This window comes from Choloepus didactylus, chromosome 8, assembly GCF_015220235.1.
Source record: "Choloepus didactylus isolate mChoDid1 chromosome 8, mChoDid1.pri, whole genome shotgun sequence".
NCBI lineage: Eukaryota > Metazoa > Chordata > Mammalia > Pilosa > Megalonychidae > Choloepus > Choloepus didactylus.
Window position 1 is genome coordinate 16,919,221 of NC_051314.1, and position 25,908 is coordinate 16,945,128.

At 46.7% G+C, this 25,908-nt stretch overlaps 1 pseudogene; it reads right to left on the reverse strand.

Annotated features, from left to right (window-relative positions):
• Positions 1-1,624: 1,624 nt before the first annotated feature.
• LOC119542552 lies at positions 1,625-25,652 on the reverse strand (annotated as a pseudogene).
• Between the last annotated feature and the right edge of the window lie 256 nt (positions 25,653-25,908).

Sequence of the window (25,908 nt, forward strand, 5' to 3'; positions counted from 1 at the left end):
AGGCCGGGTGAGCTTGGGGAGTCACTTTCCATCCTCTGGCTCACCCAACCCCCTGCACCCTCCCTCACTGCCCAGACTTATGCAAGCTCTTCCTGAGGCCGCACTGCTGGCCTCTACCTTGTCTGTCATCCCTTAGCTCAAAATGCTGCCACCTCCAGGAAGCCTCCCTGGTTCCCCCAACAGCCTTAGGGCTCTGGGAGAATTCATGCTTACCGGTCTCACTGTCCTATTAGAGCGTGAAGATCACACTACGCTCCTGTCTTCCTCTCACCTCAGAGCTCTGGACCATACTCTCCTATCCCTAGGTCCCCGAGCCCAAGCCTGGCAGAGCCAGCCCGCTCCACCAGGCTGCCAAGCAGAACAAGCTTCACATTACAAACCTGAGTGCACCCCTTCCGCTTTACTCTTTCACGGCTCTGCCCTGCAGTTAGCAGAAAGTCCAAACTCCTGGCTGCCCTGCCCGCATCCAAGGCCCTGGAGGCCCTGCAGCCTTCCCCAGCCTCCTCTCCTGAGCTCCTTTCCATTTCTAGAATGCTCCAAGATACCTGCCCCTCAGGCCTTCCTCCAGGCAGCTCCCTCGGCGGGAAGGCTATTTTTCCTGCCTCCTTTAGAGGGGATCTCCCTGTCCCCCCACCCTAAATTACGCCCTCCCTGTTACTTTCCCTTGCAGATCCCTGTACTTTTACTTCAGCACCCTTACAGTGATTGTCACATTTGTTTGTTTAACATCCGCCTTCTGAGCTAATGCAGGGTCTGGCCAATGTTTGATGAGTGAATGAGATGCTTCTGGTTGGTGATTCTGAACCTCCTTCTAACATGTGTGGCCATTTGCTCCTAAGAGGAGAGATCCACAAGGGAGAGGGCCCAGGCACACCCAGCACCCTGCAGCTGGGCACGTAACTTCACATGGAGCGGAAGGAAACAGAGGACAGAGGAGGCAGAGTTGGGGTCTGTGTCCTGAAGCCGGCAGCAAGTAGGGGTCCTTTCCAGGGGGCTGGCCCTTCCGCTCCCTCTGCCCCAAACCGAGCCCAGTTGCCTTAGGAATGCCCAAGAATGGGTTGGGGGTCTGCAGGGACAGAGCTAGCCGGATGGGGTCTGGGGATGGGGTCTTGGGCTGGGGTCCCCACCCCAGGCCTCTCAAGTCCCAGGCAAAGGGATGGGGGCAGCAGCCATTCTCGAGCAGCTGGCAGCCTCGGGGCCTTCTTCCAAGCCTCGTCCCCGCTCCAACAGCCACCCAAGCTCCGGGACGGGACAGGCTCTGGGCTCCCCACAGCCCTGACCCTTGAGCAGCTCCTCACTTCATCCAGCCAGGCTGGGGCTAAGGGCTCCTCTGAAACCAGAATCCTTTACGGACTCCTTAGGAGGTGGAGACAGAGTTGGTTGGAGAAAGACAGAAGTGGGTACAAGAAAAGCGAAAAACAGAGAGTGATAATCAATGACCATTAACTGAGCCAGGCATTTGGAATACAGAGATAATTCAAGATGGCAGCATGAACAGAAGCTGAAATTCCCCATCCTGCTCCAAACATATAAAAATGCTGGATCATCTATTTCTAAATATTTTACACATACAGAGCCAAGTTTGAAGGCAAGAGAGTATAACTTGAGTGCTCTAAGAGAGGGGTCAGGAAGCGGTACCAGTGAGGGGAACTAGTGCCCCACAGCCCATGGGGAAGCCAGGAGTGGGCCCGGATCGGGTGCGCTGAGGTTTTAACACCTGCTCTGGGACTCGGTCCCGGGCATGGGGGCAGCTATTGGCCTGGAGCCGCATCTGAGCTCCCGGTGTGAACCTGGGTGCAGAACCAATGAGTGTCACTGCAGGGATTGGGGTGCTCTCCCAGGCCATGGCTGGAACAAGGGACATGTCCCCCAGATCAGAGCCTTAAGCCTGAAGCATGCACCCATGTGAGGCCCAGATATGAGCTACCCACATGGCACAGATGTCCCTGGCTGAGGCTTTACATAAAAATAGTCTGGAGTCACTGAGCCAACAAGGGAAACAATCAAACTGCCTCATGAGCTCACAGACCAAGACTGAAAAACACGTAAGTCACTCTTGCACTATGAAAGACAGCTTAGACTTGATACACTGGAAAATTCACACCCAAAGAACTAACAATAATAAAAATGATGACTCCAAACCCAGTCACTGGTCTCTCAAGACTCCCAATCTGGAGGACAGAAAATTAACTGAGCCACTACCGGACAGAGCTTGGAGGGTCTGCAGTGGCAGCTGTCTGTACCTACCAAGAAGTCTAGGCACCCAGCCTCAGCTGAGGGGACAAGGGGACATCGGGAGTGGATCGGGAAAGACAGGGAGCAACAACACAGTCTTAATTGAAAGTGTGTTTCATCACAGGCATGTGATTGTGTGTGTGTTGTGTGCATAGAGGTGAAAACTCTTATTTATGTCTATAAACATGTACGTAAATACATGCAACCATGTGTAGGCAAGTGTGAGCGTGTTTATGGTCATGTCTATAAAAGAGTATATAATGTGTATGGCAGTGATGTTGAGAGGGTGAGGTTATATCTAGTTGCTTGAGTATAAGTGGGTGCAAAATGAGTGAAAGCACAAGTGCACGTATTGCATGCAGACTCAGGCAAGCTCTGCACCCTATTTGATTCTTTCTTTACTTATCAGTAAAACAAGCATACCTAAGGGGGTGTCGTAAGAATTGTGAACATGTATGTAAAGCACCTAGGCACGTGAGAATTTCTTGTTCTTGTTTTTGTCCATAGTTTTCAATGTGTGTGTGCAAGTGACAGAGAGAGCCAGCGAGCAAGAATGTGGCTGTTTCTGTATATCCTGGTCCCCGAAGGCAGGCCAAGCCCTCAAGTTCACCTCATCTGCTTTCCCCAGGTCTCTGCCTCCTGATGCCCCACCCCACACTGGCTCTGACTCAGCCACATCCAAAGCAGAGGGGACAAGGGAACCCAGAGAGGGCCTGCAAAGGGGCAGCTCTCCCCGCCCCCCCGCTCCTTCCCTCCCTTCCTCTCCTGCCTGTGGTTCTGCTGAATGCGGGTTTTTCTCTGGCTCCTCTCACACAGGGCACTGCTGCTAATTTTACGGCCGAGCTCTGATGGGGTGTAATTTGAAGCCAGACACCCTGTCAGCAGTGGGCTTCCATCCTGCTGCCGCTGCCCCTGAGGTCCCCATGTCTTCTGTCCCAACCCCACACTGAGTCTCCCGCTGATGGGTGGGCAGACCCAGGCAGCGGAAAAGCCTGGAAGAGGAGCCAAACTCTCCACACGCTCCATTAAGCAAGTGTTTATTGATCCTTTCTGGGGATACCAAGAAATGCCTGAAGTGACCTGGGGGTGTGTGGAAATTCGACTTTTGATAACCTTCACTCTGCACAGCCTGGGAGGAAACAAAAAGCCGTGGAACACTCTGATTGGTACCTCCAACTCTGGGCACTAAAGCTCACATATTTGGTTCATAGAAGAAAGCACCTCTGGCCCTCATTTACTGCAGGTGACTTTGAGGGCACACACACACCTAACAATTTAGAAAGTTGAAACAGCAAATGCGGAGGAGGCAGAGGCCTGCCAGGGCAGGCAGAAGCAAACGACAATGAAGCGACAGTCTGACCATGACAAAGAGGGTGTGATTCAAGAACTCTGAAACACACACCAGGGACCATTCCGAGAAGCAGCATCACTGCGTATCGAAGTTTACAAATATCCATTTATAACCAAGAAAATGTTCAATAAGCCGAGACCATACACAAGAGACCCCCAGGGCCTGAATGATGAAGGGATGCACAGGCTGCAGAATGCACAGCCTTTTCAAACCTTACTCCTCCAGGCCCTGGGGGCAAAAGATAAGTTACGGCCCTCATTTTAGAGACGAGGAAGGCAGCCTCCAAATGGCCAGTAGCCATGGCCAATGGCTCTGGATGCGGAACTGGACAGCAGAGAGGGGCAGGGCTCGGGGGTAGGATGGGCCTCTTTTGCAGGACCAGGAGAGGCCCCTGGGTGCTCATTCCAGGGACTCAGCAAATGCCTGCCGCCTGAGCCAGCGACTCTGCTGGCAGAGAGAAGAATAATCCCCGATTAGACTGAGCAAGGTTTCCTGAGGTTCCTCATGAACCAAATTCCCCAATCCTGATCCACATGTCTCCCCTTATAATTTATGAGGGGAGCTTTCTGGGGCCTCCTCCCTGAGCTATAAGTAGCCTTCCCTGGCAGGCCCCTGCCTGGGAAGGGTATCTGAAGACAGGCAGGGTGTGAATGAGGCTGATTAGACGGCCAGCCTGCCCATCTCTGGCAACCCCTGGTGCACAGTAGGTCTGGAACGCAGGTGCCATGGCTCTGTCATTCTTTCTCTCTGTGACCTTGGGAAAATTACTGAACCTCTCTGACCATCAGTTTCCTTGTTGCTGTTGTCATTGTTTCTGTTAGTGGAGATAATTTTTGCCCCATAAGATTATTTTACTTATTTGTTCAAAATATATTAAGTACCTACTATGTGCCAAACACCTACTGCGTGTCAGGTTCCAAATTAAACAAAACCATTGCTCTCATGACACATACTTTCCAGAGATGTGTTAAATAAGGCAAAGGATGTCATATACTTAGTACAATACCTGGCACATAGTAGGTGGTCAGTAGATTATAGCTGTTAATGTCAACGTTATGGATGATAATTTCCCTTGTATGGCTTAGTTCCTCCCTTCTCGATCCCCCTGTGCACACTTTGCTCCTTTGTATCATAAGACTCATTAGATTAAATTCTAATTTTGGGGGCGGGGGAGTCCATATCAGTCACCCACTCACCCTGCAGAAACCGAGGCTACACTTGACCTGTAGAAACAGCTCTCAACTTCCGTCCTAGTGTTGACGGAATCAGACCACCAGGGGGCGCTGCGCCCCCGCAGGCCGGTTTCCTCTCTGCAGCGCCACCTAGAGGATGAATGTCATGAGCAGCAATGGAAGGAACGGCGCCCGACACACAGGGTCAAATGATGAACTGGCGCGGCATAGCGCTCGCTGCCTGCCGGATCCGCTCCAGACTGCTCCATCAGTCAGAATCTGAGCAGCACTCAGGGAAATAAGTCCCGACAGGCTGAGGATCCTGAACCCCTTCTCTGCAGACTATAAATATGATAATAGCCAAGATGCACTGAGAAGTTTCTGCACAAGCATCCCAATGCCAAAAAATTGCAGGGAAGTGCATATGAGTTAGCACTTCCAAAGCCCTTAGAACCGTGCCTGCCCACCGTCTGGCCTCCGCACAGATTGGCGCTGATTATTGTTACTTAATCCTTAAGCCGCTCCCCATAAAATAGGTCATATTCCTATCCCTATTCTGGAGATGAAGAAACCGAGGCTCTGTGGGATTAGGAGACTTAACTGAAGTGATAGTTAGTGAGCCACAGAGTAACATTTTGAACCACCCTGTTAATTACTGTGCTGTATGGGTCCCCATTCATCCACTTATTCATTCATTTATTCGGTCCACAAATATTCATTTAGCATCTACCTGTGCCAAGCACAAAGGATGCAAAGAGGAATCCAGCATGCTTGGTGCTCTCAAGAAGCTCACACTCCTGTTGTACACATGCAAACATACATGCACACACACAACACATGTGCACACTTGCACATTTACACTCGGGCACACATGAACATACACATGTGCACACATACATACAACCAAATGCAATTCAAGGAGAAACCAGGAGATACGTGTTTAGAACCCAGTTTCCCTGATTCCATCTCCAGTGCTGTCTTCAGGGGTTGCAAACACAAATGTCTACAGGGGTTGGGCAGGTGTCTTCCCAGTTCCAGATAGTGCCAGGGGTGGGAAGGCACCGAGGACAGGCTGCAGGCAAGCATCTGCCTCCCCATGCCAGCACTTACTGGTACAGAACTCCAAGGAGTCCAAGAATTCTAAATTTGAACCTAGCCTTCTAGATCATTATGAAGACCTATTTGTCAAGGTAAGAGGATAGAACTTGTTTTATTAACAGTTTGTAGGTTTGATTTGTAATGTTTACATATTAAGACCCGAGGCACACAGGCTCTCATTTGTACTGTTGCTTCAGGTCCCACAAGTGTTGGATGAGTGAGCAGGACAGAAGGACCTGCAGCTCACAGTGCTTCTCTGGATTTCATTTGAAGAGGAAAGAGAATCTGTCAGAGTGTTTTAATAAGGGAGTGATGTAATCTGATTGCTGTTTTTAAAAGATCCCTTTGTCTGCTGTTTGGAGAGTGGCTCACAGAAGGGTGACATTGGAAGCAAGTGGAGTAAGCTAGCATCATTCTAATTTGATTTTTAAAATCAGCTTTACTGAGGTATAATTTACATATAATAAAATTCACCAACTTTGAGTGTACAATTGAATGGGTTTAGGACATTTCCATTATCCCCAAACAATTCCTTGTGCTCCTTTGCTGCACACACCCCACCCCCCACCTCCTGGACCCTGGCAACCACCAATCTGCTGTCACTCAATTTAGCCATTTTCCAGATTTTGTATAAATGGAATCGTAGAACATATAGTCTTTTGTGCCTGGCTTTTTTCATGTAACATAATGCTATGGAAATCCAACAATGTTTTGTTGTTTACATCAGTAATTTATTCTTTTTATTGCCATGTAATTCTCTATTGTATGGATAGTCCATACTTTGTTATCTACTCCTCAGTTGATGGAATTTACAGTTGTTTCCAGTTTGGGGTTATTATGAACAAAACTGCTACAAGCATTCATGTGGAAGTCACTGGGTGGACATGTGTTTTCATTATTTTGGGTAAATTTCTAAGAGTGGGAAGGCGAGGTCACCTAGTAGGTGCACATTCAACTTTGTATATATAAGAAAACTGTTTTCCCAAGTGGTTGTACCATCCATCTTGCTTTCCACCAGCAATGTCTGAGAGTCCCAGTTGTTCACATCCTTGCCAACATTTGGTATTGTCAGTCTTTTTAATTTAATACACAACCACTGGAATGGGTTTATCTGTTCTGAGGCCAGGGCAAGGTTTGGATATTTCCATCAGCAGATGCTCCAAAGTACCAGGTCCACACTGGCTCCGAGACAGTGTCCAGGTCTGTAAAGACTGGGGATCTGAACGTAGTCATAGCCTGGGGGCTCCAAACCACACTTCTGCTTTGCCAGCTGATTCCCATTCACCTCTGCCAATAGGGGGCTCTAGACTGAGACTAGGCAGATGGAGGGGAAGGAGGGACTTGCTCCTTTATGCCTGCTTACAGCCCTGCCCCTCAAGTGACATTTGGCCCCAGTAGCAGCTGATTCCAGTTTCTAGTCTTTTCCACATTTCCAGGACCAGCCTCACCCCACTCCTTCTGCAGAGGACTTAAGTTCTGAGTCCCCAGCTCCCAGGGCCCTTTATCAAGCTCCTAAGGCACCATTAGCACCTGCTGAGTGACAACCCTCTAGCCCCTAAGCTCCACAGGGCCCCTTGTACAAGCTTTGAGGGTGTGATAACCCTACCTTCTTCTTTGTATCCCCATGGCCCTAGGGGTGGCTGCTGCTTCCTGCAGTTATTATCTCTCGTTACCTCAGTGGTCTTTTTTGTCTCTTCAGTCCTCTAAGACCTGTGTAACCAACTCTTTATATTAAAACTCTGCTCCAGGAAAGAAAGAATCCCCTGGTTGCTGTCTGCACAAGCCCACACGTGTTGAAACTTGACTTTCTTGAAGGCACCAAAGGGGCAAAATATAATCAACACAAAAGCCGTGGCTCCATACTGCCCAGTGTTTGTGTGGAGCCATATTCAAAAATCCGTCCAGCCTCCAAATAGTAACTAAAAAGGAATACCATCTTCTCATGAGTCCTCTTTTCTCTTCCATTCCTTCACATCCTGCAGCTGCTCTGAAGCCCCCGCCTTTGCTCTCCTTCTACCCCAGCCCCCCAGGGCTTTCCTTCCTCCCTCTCACCTTCCACCTCCCTCTGGCCTCCATGCTCTTCAGTCTAGTGATCCAGTTGGCCTCCCCTGCTGCATTCTCCCCACATTCTTCCCATCTCTAAGATTTTATGGCTTTTCTTCATCTTTTTGACTCTCTGCATCATGGGAGATTCAAAGCCGGGCAGGCAAAGGCTTTCCTGGAGGGCTGGAGCAGCCCCCTCCCCAGCTCCTACAGGCTTCTTACAGAAGCACATCTGGGGCAAGGTCTGTCCTGTTCAGCTCTGTCTCTCCAGTGTCCAAAACAGGCCAACAAATATTCTTGGGAGGGAGGTATTGGGGAGAACAGGGGGTGAGCAGACATGCGGACCATCTGCACTGGGCTTCTAGTCCTAGATATTCACTCCCCTCTTGCTGGGCCAAGCCAGGACCCTGGACACCAAGATAATACATTTCCTCCTCCTCGTGGACCGTGTGGCAACACCTTAACTGCCATACCCCCCAGGAAATCGCACACCCAGAAGCCAGAGAGCTTTGCATCGTGAGGTCCTAGAAATTCTAGAACTGTCCTTCCATCACGCCAGTCCTTAGCAATCTGCACCCCACCCCCCAAGCTCCTGTCTTGCCACGGTCACCAGCAGTCTCCTAGGGGCTGCCCCCGGGGAAACTTCTTCCCCACCCACCACCCTCTAACATGTTTCCCCACTGCCTCCTGGTCACTCTGCCCCCTGCCCAAAATCCCCAGCCCCTCCAGGCAGCTGTTCTGTTCTCTCCATAGCGGCTCCTGCTCATACATCCTCTGCCTCCTCCGTCCACTGAAGCCAGAAACCTGCCAGTTACCTTGGCCTTCTCTTCTGCCTTTACCTGCCACATACAACCTGTCAGGAATGTATTTTACCTCTTTAAGATCCCTTAAATCTGCCACTCCCTCTCCATCCCCACAGCCCACATCCTATTTAGGCTTCTCTCTTCTCTTACTATTTCAACAGCTGCCTGGCTGATCTTCCTGCCCCACTTCCGCTCCCTGGTCTGTCATTCACACTGACCCCTGGGAGATCCTTCCTAATTATAATGAGCTCTCATGCTGCAGATCCCTCCAGGCCTCCCCATTGCTCAGAGAACAAGTCCAGACTCCTCTCATTTAATCCAGGCTCCTGCCTGCCTCTGGCCTTGTTGCTCTCCCCTCCCAACTCAAACCCCACATTTCAGGTTGGTCCCCAGTGGTGCTCAGACTGTTGCACATGCTGACACCTCCACTTGGAAGGTCCCCTTCCCCCTGCAGTGATTCTGCTTTACCAACTCCTATTTCTCCTTAAAGACTGGACACCACTCTAAGGCTGTCACAGGGTTAGAAATGAATCTGCCCGGCACACAGTAGGTGCTTAAGACAAAAAAGGTGAGATTATTACATGAGCATGGGCAGCGGGAGCTAGAGTTGTGATGTGATAATGATCATCACGTAACTGCTTTCCAGAAGACCTTAGAAATGGGTTTTAACCCGTGGTCACGTTTGATGCTCAGACCAGTGTAACAACAGGAGAAGGGTCACCCTTTTCCCATTTCACTTAATAGAAGGATCTAGACCTTCTCCAGTCCCCCTCCCCTACCATCCCACAATTTTTTCCAAGAGTCCCCTTCTAGTATGAGGGAGAAGAGGGAGGGGCCTTATCTCCCACCTGCCATAATTAAATATACCACATGGATACTATGTTGACCTGTATCTTTATGAGATTATTAGCAACATAAAAGTTTTCTTCTGTTCCCTGTATTATCTCAGTTTCTTCCAGTTTACTTTTCTATCTTTTTATTTTGGTCTGTCTTTCATGTTGGAGGCTTTCCTCATATGTCTAACAATCTTTGGTTGCTTATTCATATTTAAGACAAAGGCACTGAAAAGGCCAATCAGAGGCTCCTTATGTGCGATGAAAGCTTGTGCACTGGCAGGTATCCGTAAGGGTGTTGGGAGCCCCCACAAATGATAGTATGTGTAAGTTCTTTTCTCAAGTAAAATTTCCAGTGACCTGCCTGGCATCTGGCATTCCACACTTGGAATATAGGAAGGGACAGGGATGTGTTGTAGGGGTGGGGCCTGGAGCTATGTCCTGACCATCTGCAGTGCAGGTTTCCAACCGATGCCCTGTTTTCAGCCCCATGTCTTGTTCTTGCCCTCTGTTGACCTGGGTCTCCAGAGAAGTGACATCTTGCAGGAGGCCCTGGGGTAAGCCCTTGGCTGCTGGCTTTTAACTCACCCCATCAACCTCCCCACCTTGGTGGGTTCTGGAGGCTCACTAGATTTCTTCTCACTAAAAGAGGGGCTCAGAGAAAACCCGAAACTGATCCAGCTTTCACTTGCGGGAAATAGAGAGTCCTGTTTGACTGATATGCTGGTGTGAACCTCTGTGTGTTGCAGTGTCTCCTGCCCTTTGAAATGCATTGAAGTTCCTCCAAACCATCCACGCCTTCTGAAACTGTGTGGGACTCTCTTACAGGCTGATGTCCTCCTTCCATTCTCTTTGCCCTTTTGGGATCATATGTTTTAGATTTTTCTTCCATAATACCAGCGAGTGTGTAGGAGGTATGGGAGACCGATACCTGTACCTTTTTTCTACAAAACAGTTGATTCCTTTTTGCATATGTAAATATCTTCCATCCAGACCAGGCCCAGGAGGCCTCCCCTGTTTAACAACAAAAAAGTAATCAAGGTACTTATTTTCCTGAACCAGGAAATCTTCTGCCTCCTCTCCCCTAAGTATACAGTGTAACAAGCATTGCATTTTTTAAAATTTGCCATGTGTTTCTTTTTTCTTTTCTTTACATTATTCCTCTGCTGTCATAGATGACGAAACTGCAACTTGGAGAGGAGAAGGTGTGGCCCCAGGTTACAGAGCTGGGACTTAAGGTCCATTCTTCTAAGTTCAGAGTTCCTGCTGTTTCCCCTACAGCACGTGGCCTCGGGCACCAGAGCTCCCCTGATAGAGAGTGCACACACAGGTGCGCTACCTGCCCTCCTTCAGTCCTGCTGGACACAGCTGTCCCTGTTTTATACGCAAGGAGACTCAGAACTGGTGAAGTGACACACTAACACCCTCTGAGGGCAGGGTCTGTAGAGGCTGGCCTCAACCATTTCCACTGCTTCCCTTTCAGACATTTCTGACATTGCCACAAGTTCAAAGATAATTTCCTGATGGACACCACAGGCATCCAACAAGCTAACCCATGGGGGCCATGAGAAACATTGAGCAACAGACACATAGGAGAGAGTTCCTGTTTCAGGACCCGTGAGGAACCCAAGGCCCACAGAGGCTGAGGGCCAGGCCACCGGGTCCCCACCAGCCCAAGAACTTGCACCTCCTGAGAGATATCATCTTTCATTTTTTAATGTGGTTGCTAAACTGTTGTCTCAAAGGCAAATCCAATTTGCAAACCTATTTGGATGAAGGTCTCTGAAGGCCAGTCATTATTTTGCATGCCACTTCATGCTGTTTGTTTAGTCTGCGCTCCTTTCCAGAACAGGAGTAGAGCAGGCTGGGATCTCCCTGTCCCCTGCTGCCTGAAGGCCCCTGGGCTGAGGGAGCTAGAGACAAAAGAACCCAGCCAGATGGGTGTCCACGGTGCCATATGACAAGGAAAGCTTTCCAAGCCCTGTGGACAAACTCTGGGGAGAAAAATGGGCCACTCAAACTCCATGACCTTCAAAAGAAGCCTGCAATGATGAGGGGTGGGATGTGGCTGGCAGAGCAATAGAATAAGGCCTGGGGAAGCTGGGGAAGGCCAAGAGGAAAGCGGGACCCAGGATTGGAGAAAGAGCATCCCAGGGGAAAAGGCACAGCTGTACCAATTGTTAAGATATTGAAATGCTTCTATACCAGCTGGTTAAAAAGCGCCGCCCTCCACCCCCATTGCCTCTGCCGCTGCAGACCCCTCCCCCTTGGTCCCCACACTCCAGCAACCAAAGGGTTAATGCCCAGCACAGCAGGACACTGCTCTGGAGCAGACAATTGTAGTTAAAGATTTTGAACATGACCCCTAGAAAAAGCAATGGCATGCACGGACATCAGTGTCACATTGGCTTCCAGAATATTCCTGTAAATGCATTATCCCATTGGGGCCAAAATTGAACAAGGTTTCCAGAGCACCTGCTGTGCTCCAGGCACTGTGCTAGGCCCTGGGGGATCAGAGATGAGGCAGGTACAGCTCAATGTCAGGCATATCTCAGAGATCTAGGATCCTGCCTGAAAATGGAGCAAAGGGGAGTTGGACGAGAGAGGAAGTGGAGAGGTCATCAGGAGGCAGACCAAGAAGGACCTTATAAGTTAAGCTAAGGAGTCTGAACTTGATCTGGCAGCCAAGAGCAGCCATGGGAGGAATTTGAGCATGGGAGGGCCTAGACTGGGTTTGTGTTTTACCAAGAGAACCCTTGGAAACCAAGGGCAAGGCTAGAAGCTGGTAGGTTGAGTGGTGGGTCAACTAGGTGGTAGGTTGACTGGGTGGTGGGTTGACTGGGTGGTGGGTAGACTGGGTGGTGGTCGATTGGGTGGTGGTGGAGACTATATCCAGGGGAGGCTTAGTAAATAGTGTCTAAGGGTAGTGCTAGTGGAGATGGACAGACAGAAGGTAGGATCACAGGATGAGCAGCCAATTTCACATAACCACACCACGTAGAGAGCAAGCTACAACAGTCATCCCCAACTGAAAGAAAAGTCAAAGTAGCCCACCTTTATCTAGTGCTGCTGCACTGCTCTAGGGCTTTACCTATCAAGTCCCCAGTGAGGTGTGGATTGCTATGATTCCCATTTTATAAATGAGGAAACAGAGGAAAAGGGAGATGAAGGTCCAAGGTCATGCTGCTAGGAGGTGGCAGAGCCAGATGAAGTCAGGGATTCTGAGAAGAGGAGACATCTCAGAAAGAGACTCATTCTGGCTCTGAAGAAAAGTAAATTTATTCTGGAAATTCCAGGAACAGGGGTAGAAGCTAGTAAAAGGAAATGTCAGGTCCATATAAAGAATGTGGTAGCAATCCAGGCTGTCTCGTGAAGCCTAAGCTTTGGATGCAGGGAGGTGAATAAGAATGAAGTTGTGGCCCTACAGAGTGAACCACCAGGAGGGGAGGGATGTCTCTGAGAAGGAAAACTTGAGAGGTTTGGTTAAGAGGGGGCTCAGGATCCAGTCTAATTGAGTTCAAATCCCAGCATGCTACTTACCAGCTGAGCAACTTTGGGAAAGTTACTTAGCCTCTCTGTGACTCAGTTCCATCAACATCATCTGTAAAATGGAGCAAGGAATGGTGTCTATCACATAGGGCAGTGGTAAGTATTAAATGAGTTCGTATGTGAATTGATGTGCTTACCATCCTCACCGCTAGAAGGATCAGGAATTCAAGCAGACACACCTGGCAGAGGATGGGGGAGGTGTGGCAAAATGGCACGGGTCCCAGGGAAGTAGGCCTAGAGCTAGTCAACTGTGTCCCTCTTTCTCTAAATTCTCTTGAAGGACAGGTTGCAAGCAATTTCGGAACACTGTAAACTAAGCACGGCTGGCACGGATTCGTGCCCTCTTTATGCTTATTTCCCAGTTGTTCTCCCTTAGAGTTTGGTAAAGTCTTTTGACAGCCTCAGTCTGATTCAGCCATTCTAAGAATAAATCCATGCAGGAGTTTGTGGCCCTAATTGGGCCAGATTGTTAAAGGGACAGCAGTGTGGACGTGCTGTAAGGGGCCAAAGCCAGACTCCAAGGAGGGTCCTGTTCCATTGCTCCCTGGGATCCATCTTCACCGCGTTATAGTCACACGCTCACCAGTCAGGGCTGTAAAAGTAGAAAACAAAAACAGAGGACGGAGATAGCTCTCCAAGTCACATTAGAAAATCCATCTTGTTTCTTCCTGGTTGAGCCATCATCATACCCAGAGATAGCCTGATCCTCCTCCTTTTTCCCAAGACTGGGGTTGGAAGGATGGCTACTATCCCAAATCAAATTTACCTTGTGCATCATTCAGTCTCATCAAAAAACAGAAGGCACAACAGTCATTTTAATAGAAAGAATTCATGGTAGGAGTTGGTTCAGCAGGTCTTGGAGGATTGAAAGGCAAAGGGGACACTGAGGCTAAGCAGAGATAGTAACTGCAGGATGGAGTGGTCAGGCTGTCGGAACCAGGGGAGAAGGGCTGGTTAACAGAACCTAGATGCTGGGAAAAGGGAGCTGGGACCCGAGTTCTGGGGAAGGGACACTCCTCAGCTGGTTCTGGGATCTCTGGTTATGCAATGGGGCTGATTCTGGGACGCTGGGGAAAATGCTGGCAACGGCTGCCAGGATAAAGGGTCATGGCTGGGTGAACAAGCAGAAGGGAAAGTGCAAGGCCCTTCTATCCTGCAGCCTCATGGTCTCACTCTAGCACTTGCTAGTGGCAGAGCCTAGCAGGAGACAGCTGCAGCTCAGAAGTATGTATGCAGATTCCCTCCCCTCCCTGCACAATGAGCAGAGCAAAGAAGAATGGGTTTGGTGCTAAAATCACAGATTGATAACAGGCACACCCTGAAAGGAAGGCTATCTCTACCACTGGGGACTTTCACAGAAGTGTGTCACAGGCCCTGGGGCAACTCCCACAGCATAATTTCAAGAGATAAACACCCTTTCAGGAATAAATTTCAATTTATCTAACACTGATTCATGCTTACTATGTTACCAAGCACCATGCCTGGTACTATGGGGAGGTTTGGAACCACAAAGAAGGCTTCAGGTCTCCATGATTGCTTGCGAGGAGACCTCAGACAAGTCACAACATTGACCTGTATTTCCTTAATCATAAAATGCAGCTGGGGGGATTACCTTATGCATAGATCTCACGGGATAATTAGAACACTTGGATGAGCTAATAAAAGTAAAGCGTCTGGCACACAGTAGGGGTCCAGTTGGTCCTCCCCTCTCCTCCTTCCTTTTCCTTTTCTTCTCCTCACCTTGGTCTCTCCCCAACTCCTGTCTTCTCTGTCCTTCTCCTCTATCATCATCACCATCATCACCATCATCACCATCATCATCATTTATTGCACACTTAACATTCAGACTCTGTGTTAAATGCCGTACATGCATCATTTAATGTACTCTTTACAACTATCCAGTGAGTAATATTATTGTCCATATCTTCTAAAGAGCTTGAGGTGTAGAGAAGTAAAATCACTTGCCCAAAGTCACAAGACAAAATGAAGATTTTTATTCCCATGTTACAAATGAAAACATCAAGGTCCAGAGAAGTTAAGTCACTTAACCACAGTCTTGGGCACGATCTTCAGTCTGCAAGTCTAGATTTCAGATTGCCAAAGACCGGTTGCAGGTTTTTCTATTATGTTTCATATTACATGTAGTAGGGTGTGTGTGTTTTTAAGTGAGAAAAGAAAAATGGGTTAATCACCCTACAACCCAGATCACCCCATAAAGATTTTTTAATAAAAATAAATCATGTTCATGGTAAAAAAAGAACAAAACCTAGAGCATTTCATTGTATGGCTAACTTATAAGTGTCTCCCATTGATGGATTTAAATTATTTATAGCTTATTTTAGCTACTACCCAAAATCTTCTGACATCAACATTTCTTTGGGAAACTATTCTAAGATATCCATAGGGCAATTCCCCAAGTTGTGGAGCTGCTGGGTCACAGGGCACAGGCCCTTTTAATTTGGATAGAAACCACCAAACTTCCCTCCTCAAAGGGAAATTTATGTTTCCAGCAGTAATATGAGTCTGTTTCCTCTCCTTGTCACCGTCACTGGATACAATGACACTTTACAGAGTTTGCCAATCTGACAAGTTTAATAATCATCTCATTTTGGTTTGTGTTTCCTGGATGGTGGATGGGCTGAGCATATTTTCATACAAGTGTTAGCCACTTATACTTCTTTGCCTGTTGCCCTCCTGTCTATGCCCTTGATCTCTTTTATTCGACTGGACTGTCCAACTTTTTCTTTTTGATGATGTGTTCTGTGTAAATCAAAGGTATTGACCCTTTTTCTATCATGTGTATGGCAAATATCTTTCTTCTCGTTTTGTTTCCTTATTCTTTATCCATGGCATTTATTGCCTTCTAGAAGTTTTACATTTTCATTCAGCAACATCTGTCAGTTTATTTATTTATGGTTTCTGGCTTTAGAGCTGTCTCAGGCCTTGCCAGCAGGTGGAAGGAATGGCCCTGGGTTGCTGGCCCTCCACCACCCGCGGTGAGAGGCTGCCCCTCGAAAATTCAGAGGGCACCACTGCCTCACCCTTCACGGGCAGCTTTGGGGTGATCCCTAGCCCCGACACCCAGCTCCTTTTACGGAGCTATGCATCTTATACGCTCCTTAATCCTCCAACTAAATTTATCAGCTGTCGCTTGCAGTCAAGACATCAACTAAATTAAACTTTGGAGTGGCAAACTCGTGTATCAGATGCACCTTGGCGAGAGTTGGGGAGGGCAGCCCCGCCCACCTGTCCTGAGTGATGGGGGCCAAGTGCTCCCCACCCCCCAGATCTCCTGCACGCGGCACCCTCCTCCAGCCAGAAACGCTATTGTCCCGCCACCAGGACACTCTTTAGATGGAAATACTCACATTCTTAAGGGGTCATCCATTCATTCAACAAATATTTACCTTCTGCTTGATTTTGCCAGGCACAGTTCTGGAGGCAGGGAAATATTGGAGGTTGCCATTCTAGTGGGGGGGACAGATGGTGAACTGTTAAATATGTAACCCACAGCCAAGCAGCAGGAGCCTTGAAGAAACTAAAGAGGGGGCAGAGAGGGGAAGAGAGGACGGAAGGAAGGAAAGGGGGTTAGAGAAAGTGGGGAGACAGAAGAGTGGAGGGGGGCAGAAGTTACTTTAGATATGGTGGTCCAAGAAGACCGCTCTGATGAGACAACGTGTGCAGAGACCTGCATGAAATACTAGAGAGAGCCACGCAGACATCGGGGTGGAAGGTCCCGGCAGAAGGGACAGCTAGGATAGAGTCCCTGAGGTGAGAACATGCTGGTGTGTCACCAAGATGGCCAGTGAGACTGGAGCGTGCAGCGGGTGGAGGGCTGGAGGCCGGGTGGATGGCACAGAGCTGTGCATGGCATGGGAAGGAGTTGGGATATTCCTCCACGTGTGACAGAAAATCACAGGAGGATTGAAAATTGGGAGTAAAGTCACCTAATTTCCATCTTAAGTGAGTTCAGTTTGCATTTCCCCTCTAGGGCAAACTTTATGCAGGAAAGGTCAGAAATCTTTTACAGGAAGGGAGATCTATTGGCAGCTCCATGTAAGCACCAATGGTGGCCTTTGAGGCACCTGAGAACAGCCCCCCCCACCCACTCCCAGGAAATCAAGAGTCTGGGGATGTGCACAGGGCCCTCCCTGCTCTGGGTGCAGAATCACAATGGAGGACAGTCCACCTGAGCCCCCATCTGCAACCCTGTAGGGAAGCACCCCCTCCCTCACACCTGGATGCTCAAGCCCAGCAAGTTCCTTGCATGGGTCCATCCAAGACTCTGTATCCTGGCACTAGATCCCAGTGTGCAGCCTGGCCTCCGAGGCAGGGGCAGGCTGGCAGGGGGACTATCCAGGTGCACACAGCCCAGATCGAATCTGGCCCTTGGTGAGGAAGGCTCCAGAGTTGAATTGGACAGCACACCCAGAGCCCAGCCAAATGTGCAGCCCTTGGCCAGCTTGTCAGGAGCACGCAGGAGGAGTAACTATAAAACACTCTCAACACCTGGTGGACTTGCTGGACAAATAGCAGCTCCCTGCCTGGGTCCCTCTCCAATCACACAGGCTGGGTCAGCACGACACAGGTGAGCTGCCTATCGCACCTACCTAACCCCACCGCCACCGTGGCATCTGAGCCAGGAGTTTTGGGGCCCTGACCAAGAGGGACCCAACTACAGTTTGCTGAAATGACAGCACATGCACACACAGAAGTCTGCTCCATAGGAATAGACACCAGCAGTAATTTCTGCAGAGGGAGGGTCCCCAGACCCAAACATCTCCCCATATTGCTATTGCTAAGTCCCAAATGCCATCATTAAAGAACACTTGCACCTCCAAATTCTGCACGAATTCTGCACAGATGTCACTAAAAATACCTCTTGAGACCTCATAGTGTTCCAATAATTGTAAGTGGAAATTATGCTGATCAAAGAAAATAATGCCTTTTGGGGATAAATCACCAAAGCTTATATGTCTAGGTCCTACTCTCGAGATATCTGCAAATGTCACATGTGCAAATGCAACTTGATGGTCAATTAAATAGTAAACACAGTCACTGCTTCTTTAGACACATTCTTTAATCTTCCTCATTAACCTTCCTCCAAACTGAAATTATCTTTCCAAAGTAAAGGAGCATTTCTCTACCACTTCTGCTGCAAATTAATTCTTTTTTAGTTACTGGAGATGATGGAAAACATGAGAGAAAAACCCTTGAGAGCGGGAAGGATGAGTCAGTATTGCCGGAGTGTTCTGAATGTATTCAACGAGGGGAGCTGAAGGTTAAAACATCCCTCAACAGAGGAGCCCGTCATGTCAAGGGAATATGCAGAAAGTCTGAACAGATTCGTTTCCTCCTGGCATAACATATTCCTTCTGATCATAGTGAAATTCACTTGGAAGTGACTCCAGAAAACCACAGAACTGTTACAAGAGAGGTGCTGAGTACAAATCATAACTTTGATGGTGACAAAAAACGAGAGAAAGTGAACATCTCTGAATTCAACTTTGCTCTATCCTGTCATTATTAAAAAGCTAATTCCCCAACCCCCTGCCTCACCTCCACCAGAGAACTGTAAGTCCTTCCCACCCTAGTATGCAATAGACTGTTTATGACCACTTAAACAGATAGACAGACAACCCTAGAGAAGAAAGAGAGCAAAAGGGTCAAAATGAGGGCACAGGAGCAAGAAGTTCTGCCTGGCTGCATTGCACCTTACTGAGTGTCCACCATATTTTGCATCAGGTGTTCCCAAAGTGTGTTCCATGGAACACAAGTCACACAATTCTTCCCCAGACATCTTTGTCACCAATTTTCCAATCATGGTCCTTCGAAGTCCCTGACCATCCAGCCAAACCATGATCAACAGCCCATGAATCAATATACAAATGCACCTCTGGCCAGTTCTCTTTCTAAGCAAAATGAACAACCAGGTAGGTGCACTGCTTAAAGTTCTGCCCACTGGGAGGATTTTCACTCACCACTGTCCTTTGGGGATATCCCAGAAAGGGGCTGCAGTGCTTTCAGGGGATACCTGCAAGTGCTAGTTTGGATATAATATGTCCCACCAAAAGCCATATTCTTTAACGCAGATGTGTTAGTGTTGATTAGGTTGGAATACTTTGATTGAGTTTTTCCATGGAGATGTGACTCAATCAACTGCGAGCGAAACGTTTGATTGGATTATTTCCATGGAGATATGGACCCCACCCATTCAGGGTGGGTCTTGATTTAATCACTGGAATCCAATAAAAGAGCTCACAACCAGAAGGACCTCAGAGCAACTTAGAGAGACATTTTGGAGATGGCCATTGAAAGCAGACTTTTGCTGATGCTTTGGAGATATTAGCCCAGAGTTTGGGCCAGAGAAGCTAAGAAAGGACAAAATGCTCCAAGAGCAACATTTTGAAGAATGCGCAGGAGCTGAAAGTGGAGCTGGAAGAAAACCCGGGATCAGCAGACATCAACCACATGCCTTCCCAGCTTACAGTGGTTTTCAGGACACCCTTGGCCTTCCTTCCCTGAAACTTTACTTGTGTTGATGCCTTAATTTGGACATTTTCATGGCCTTTAGGCTGTAAATTTGTAAACAAATAAACGCCCTTTATAAAAGTCGATCCATTTCTGGTATTTTGCATTTCAGCAGCATTATCAAACCAGAACACTACATATTGTGCAGAGCCATCTGTAAAACAGGCCTGAGTTTTCTCTTCCTCAGTCAACTGATTGTAAGGAAGTCCCTAAGAGGCCATAGCTCTGGGTTGGGAAAGAGAAGGTAACGTGGCAGAAGTGGGGGGCATGAGCATTTGGGCCACTTCCTCATGTAACTTACTTGTGCCTTCAGGACCCGCTCAAGCCCTATCTCGTATATACCATTTCCCTTTGATGATGGAGTGCTGCTGTGCACACCCAACTTTATGGCTTGGGGGGTCAGACAACACCCAGCTCATGATAGGTAACTCAGGTCTCATGGTAACTTGGTGGCCCATGGTTAAGCGTTCTGTCTCTACTAGGGCCCAATAGCAGGCCAAAAGCTGTTTCTCAAAAGGAGAGTAGTTATCTGCAGAGTATGGTAAGGTTTTACTCTAAAATCCTAAGGGCCTGTGTTGTAATTCTCCTGTAGGAGCCTGCCAAAGGCTCCAAACAGCGTCTCTATTTGCCACTGACACTTCCAGCACCATTGGATCAGCTGGATCATATGGTCCAAGTGCCAGAGCAACTTGCACAGCAGCCTGGACTTGTCACAGAGCCCCATCTTGTTCCAGTCCCCACTCAAAACTAGATGCTTTTCTGGTCACTCAGTAAATGGGCCAGCGTAGCACACCCAAATGAGGAATATGTCTCTAAAATCCAAAGAGGCCAACTAGGTGTTGTGCCTCTTTTTCGGTCATAGGAGGGGCCAGATGCAACAGCTATCCTTCACCTTAGAAGGGATATCTCAACATGCCCCACACCACTGGACACCTAGAAATTTTACTGAGCTGGAAGGCCCCTGTATTTTTGTTGGATTTATTTCCCATCCTCTGACATACAAATGCCTTACCAACAAATCTAGAGTAGTTGCTACTTCTTGCTCACTAGGTCCAATCAACATGATATCATCAATGTAATGGACCAGTGTGATGTCTTGTGGGAGGGAGAAATGATCAAGATCCCTGTGGACAATATTATGACATAGGGCTGGAGAGTTAATATACCCCTGAGGTAGGACAGTGAAAGTATTCTGCTGATCTTGCCAGCTGAATGCAAATTGTTTCTTGTGGTCCTTACTAACAGCTATTGAGAAAAAAGTACTTGCCAGATCAATAGCTGCATACCAAGTACCAGGGGATGTGTTGATTTGCTCAAGCAATGATACCACATCTGGAACAGCAGCTGCAATTGCAGTCACCACCTGGTTAAGCTTACAATAATCCACTGTCATCCTCCAAGACCCATCAGTTTTCTGCACAGACCAAATAGGAGAGTTGAATGGGAATGTGGTTGGAATCACCACTCCTGCGTCCTTCAAGTCCTTCAGAATGGCATTAATCTCTGCAATCCCTCCCGGAATCTGGTATTGCTTCTGGTTTACTATTTTGCTAGGCAGGGACAGTTCTAGTGGCTTCCACTTGGCTTTTCCTTCCATAATAGCCCCCACTCCACAAGTTTGGGATTCTGCCAGTTGCTGAGTATGTTTATTCCAATTATGCATTCTGGAACTGGGGAAATAACCAGAGAGTGGGTCCATAGACCCACTGGACCCACTGTGAGACAGACCTGAGCTGAAATTCCATTGATCACCTGACCTCCATAAGCCCCTACTCTGGTGGACCAGAGTGACATTTAGGGTTTCCAGAATTAATGTCACTTCTGAGCCACTGTCTACTAATCTACAAAATATCTGATCATTTCCTTTTCTCCAATGCAGTTACCTTGGTAAAAGGCCATAAGTCCCCCTGGTGAAGGCTGAAAGGAAGATTAACAATATAAATTTTTGGCAGTGTAACAGGGTCCTTCCCCAAGGGTACCCAGCCTTCCCCACATTCTCTGGGGGAATAAACTGTCTCAAGTCTGGGAATTGATTAAGGGGCTGTGACTCTCTGTTTTTGTAATTCAAGGTAGACTTTTCTTCACTTGACCTAGAATTCTTCTGCTTATACAGATCAAACAAGAATTTAGTAGATAGCCCATCTATTTTACTTCTAGGTATTCCATGATCTACTAGCCAACACCATAAGTCTCTGTGAGTCAATTATTTTGACTGCTGCTTAGGGCCTGTTTTCCATTATGGTAGCCACACCCACTTGTCTTTGTCAATTAACTGCTGCCATGTGGCTTCTGCCAACTCAGTATCTGATTATCCCCACTGAGTTTAAAGATTCCAGCTCAGTGACAGCATTTCCCACAGTAATATCTGACCTACAGAGAAGGGCGACTACAGAGCTCTTCAAGGATGTTGGAACTAGTCTCACAAATTTATTCCTCACAGTCCTGGTAAAAGGTGTGTCCTCTGGACATTCCAGGGGTGTGTGAGCAGGTCTTCCATGATAAATCCACTCTAACATTCCAATCTCTCTAAGCCTTTGAATCCCCTCCTCCACATTGTACTATGGCAGTTCTGGCATTTCAACCTCAGGTGATATCAGCCACCTTTTGATCCATGTTTCATCCAACCACCCAAACTAACTGTTAACACCCTTTCTAACCCCTCAAGCTACAACATTGAATGCAGAATCTCTGCTTAGTGGGCCCATATCAATAAATTCAGCCTGATCCAATTTTATATTCCTTCCACCATTATCCCACATCCTTAATATTCATTCTCACATGTATTCCCCTGATTTCTGTCTATATAAATTGGAAAACTCATGCAGTTCTTTTGGAGTATAGTGTACTTCCTCATGGGTCACACTTTGTACCTCACCCTTCGGGGCCTGTTGGGACTTTAGTTATAGGTCTTGAAGCAAAGACTGGTGGTGGGGGTGGGTCATAAAAAGAGTTAGAAGTATCCCTCAAGTCATTTACTTCAGGACATTCCATTGCAGTTTCATCTGGTGAAACAGGATTAATCTCTCCAGTCAGAGGAGTGAGGGCTGCCTCCTCAGGGGAGGTGATTACAGGTTTAGCAGGCACTGAAGGATTAATCTCTTTAGGTGGGGGTTGGATGGCAGGCTCCTTAGGGCAGACTGGAGGTGGGGAAGCTGTTTCCTCAAAGCAGGCTGGAGGTTGGGTAGCTTTCTCCTCAGGGCAGACTGGAGGTTGGAGGTGGGGGTTCCTCAGGGCAGACCACTACAGGAATATCTAGCAAAGACTCAGCAGAATCCAGGGTTCCAATGTCCTCACTGCCATTATTATCAATCCATATGTCTGCTTCCCAGGTTTCAGGATCCCATTCTTTTCCAATCAATGCCTTTACTTTAACAGCAGACACCCTGCGAGGTTGAGATTTTAGTTTACGTTGTAAATCTGCTATTCACATACTGAGACTCTGGGTCTGGTTTTCAGAAATTTCAAGTCTGCGGCCACAAGAAATAAGATTTTCTTTCTGGGCACACATAGAAACCTTTACATCTATCATACGGCATTTAAGTTTCAAATTTGAGGACTTTAGCTCATCCCTTTCTCTTATAACTTTACCCAGCATATCTAAGAGCAACCAGCCAACATCATTATACCTCTTAACTCCACAAAATCCTGTTAAGGTGTCAAAAACACTGTCACCCAGAGCCCTGCTTCATACAGCATATGATTAGGAGAATCAAATTGGGATATTTTGTATATCTCCATTGCCAGCTCACACCATGGACTGTCAGTGCCATCTTGATTATTGGAAATGGAGTCATTAGTTCCTTTGAATCTAATCAGAGTAGAAAACCAATTGTAAAAGCTCATTTTAAGATTCTGTTTCTCAAGAACCACTCCTGGTACCAAGTTGTGTAAGTTAGGGTTTGCTAGGGTAACAGAATGAAAAAGAGACGTCTGTAAATATAAGATTTTATAAAAGTGTCTCACACAACTGTGGGGATGCACAAGTCCAAATTCCATAAGGCAAGCAGCAGACTGGCAAGTCCAATGAAGATGTTCAATGAACTCTTCAGGAAATGTTTGGCTGGCTAGCCAAAGATGTGATGGTTCTCTTTCTTTCTCCCTTAAAAGTCTTCAACTGATTGGATTAAATCCAGCTGATTGAATTCTCTCATTGTGGAAGACACACCCTTTGTTGATGTAATCAGTCACAGGTGCAGTCAATTGACTGAAGATTTACTAAACCAGCCTTCTGGCCTATTAACCAGCCACAAATGTCCTTTCAGTAACAGTCAGGCCAGTGCTTGCCTGACCCCTGTACACCATCAACTGGCCAATTGACACATGACCCTAACCATCACAAACAGCATGCCGTAGGAGAAAAAGCTGCAACTAAAGAACCTTATATATTTTTTTGTTTTTCCATTACGTATCTCAAACTTATTTGACCATGGAATGCTCTATTCATTCAAACACCTATAATGGCACTTTTTCCTAAGGTATTTTTTATTTATATGGTTATTTATCTGAAGTAATTCTGTTTTTAATTCCATTTTAATTTTTTACAGATCATATACTCAATTAGCAGAAGTGAAACAACAAAAGGAAGCAAAAACAAGACAAGAAGCTTATCCCCAAAATGGAGCAAAAACTATGGAATTTCACAAGACATAACACTTAACCCCACAAGTTTTTCGTATTTAAGGCAACTGAAGCTGCTAAATTTGATTTTTATTTCCTCCACAGAAAATGCTAGAGAAACTTCAAGCCAAAAATACATCCTGATTTTCGACTGTGTGGTTTTATTATGTGTAGCATTGGGCAATATTATTTAAAGTCAATAAATTTTTATTTAAGACATTCCACATGTTGAGTTTCATTTCACTACTCATCAGTCTCCATATTCCTCTGAAGCTTGAGGCAAGATTTGTCTTCAGTTAGCCCCTTTTAAAAGGAATCCACTACTGTTGCAATTCTTTTAGTTGGCCTTTTCATCTCCAGTTGTGTATGGACATAACTTGAGGTGTCAAAAATTCCCCACCTAGTATTCTTGTAACCCAATTTCTTTATATTATTCACCTTAGGGCCTTTAGAATCAGAATTGGTAGATGTGCAATGTTCTCAGTTTCAGACAACCTCTTATCATGAGTTTCTATCTTGTTCACACCTAAAGATTACCACACACAAAGTAGAGACCTTTGGGATACGCCCTTACCTAAAACACTAAACATCAGGTTCTTAAGTCTTGTTTGACATTTATACTCCTGACTCCATTTCATGTCATTCTTTTTGTCCAATGTTTTTGCCTTTGAATTTCTTTTTCTCGATAAATCCTTTTCTTTACTATTTTCTCTTGCTCTAAATAAGCATTCTTCTTCTTTGGCAATTCTGAAAGTATTATGAAATAATTATCCTCCACCAATTTGATATCACATGCATCACCGTGTTCAAGATGCACTGTATCTTCATCCTCTGCCACTGACTCTTCAATAGGAGAAATGGATCCATCATCATCCACGTATTTGTATCTACAACTATCATGATCTTCTTTTTCTAAATCTTCACCAACATGCATTTGTTTCAAGGATTCCTTGAGGTAGTATTCATACTTCGGTTTCCAATGTAGTTGAAAAATCCTCTTGCAATAGTTTGCTCAAAGGTTAAAATTTTCTTCCAAGGTAATGGTTTCTTCCATTCTCTGATTCTAAAAATGAGAACCTGGGTCCTCTTCTTTAAGTTGTTTTTTGCCTATTCATGAATTTCTGGTGTTTCTCCTTCCTTTTGGTCTCCCCTTTAGTCTTCTTGTTGGTTTTTATTTCCTCTCTATATGTTTCTTATACTTGGATCTTTCAAAAATAGCTTTTAAAGTCAGTGGTATTGATTCCAAAGAGCAATCACTTGATGAATCTCTAGCTTGAACATTTTCTTGTAAATCAAAGTTCCTAACAGGGTTTTCTTGCCTCTGCTTAGATAAGGAAGGAACCTACTGAGTTTTAAATAAGCTGCTACCAGACGATGAGGTATCACTTTGATTTTCAATTTCCATAGCAGTAGCTATCATTTGTAGCCAAGAGACTCCATCCCCCAAAATACAGCAAGTATCTTGGGTTCACTTGTGGGACAAATACAGGGAAGGGAGCATTAGAACATGCAGAAAAGATGGTGGGGAAGATGACAGGGTAGGAAGGTCTTTCAACACCAATGAAGAAATGTGTAATAGAATTTTAAAATCAAAGTATTTCCATCTAACTTCTAGCTGAGGGTTCAAGACAAGACCAACCAACTGCTCCCACATTCCAAAGTGAGATTCTAGACTA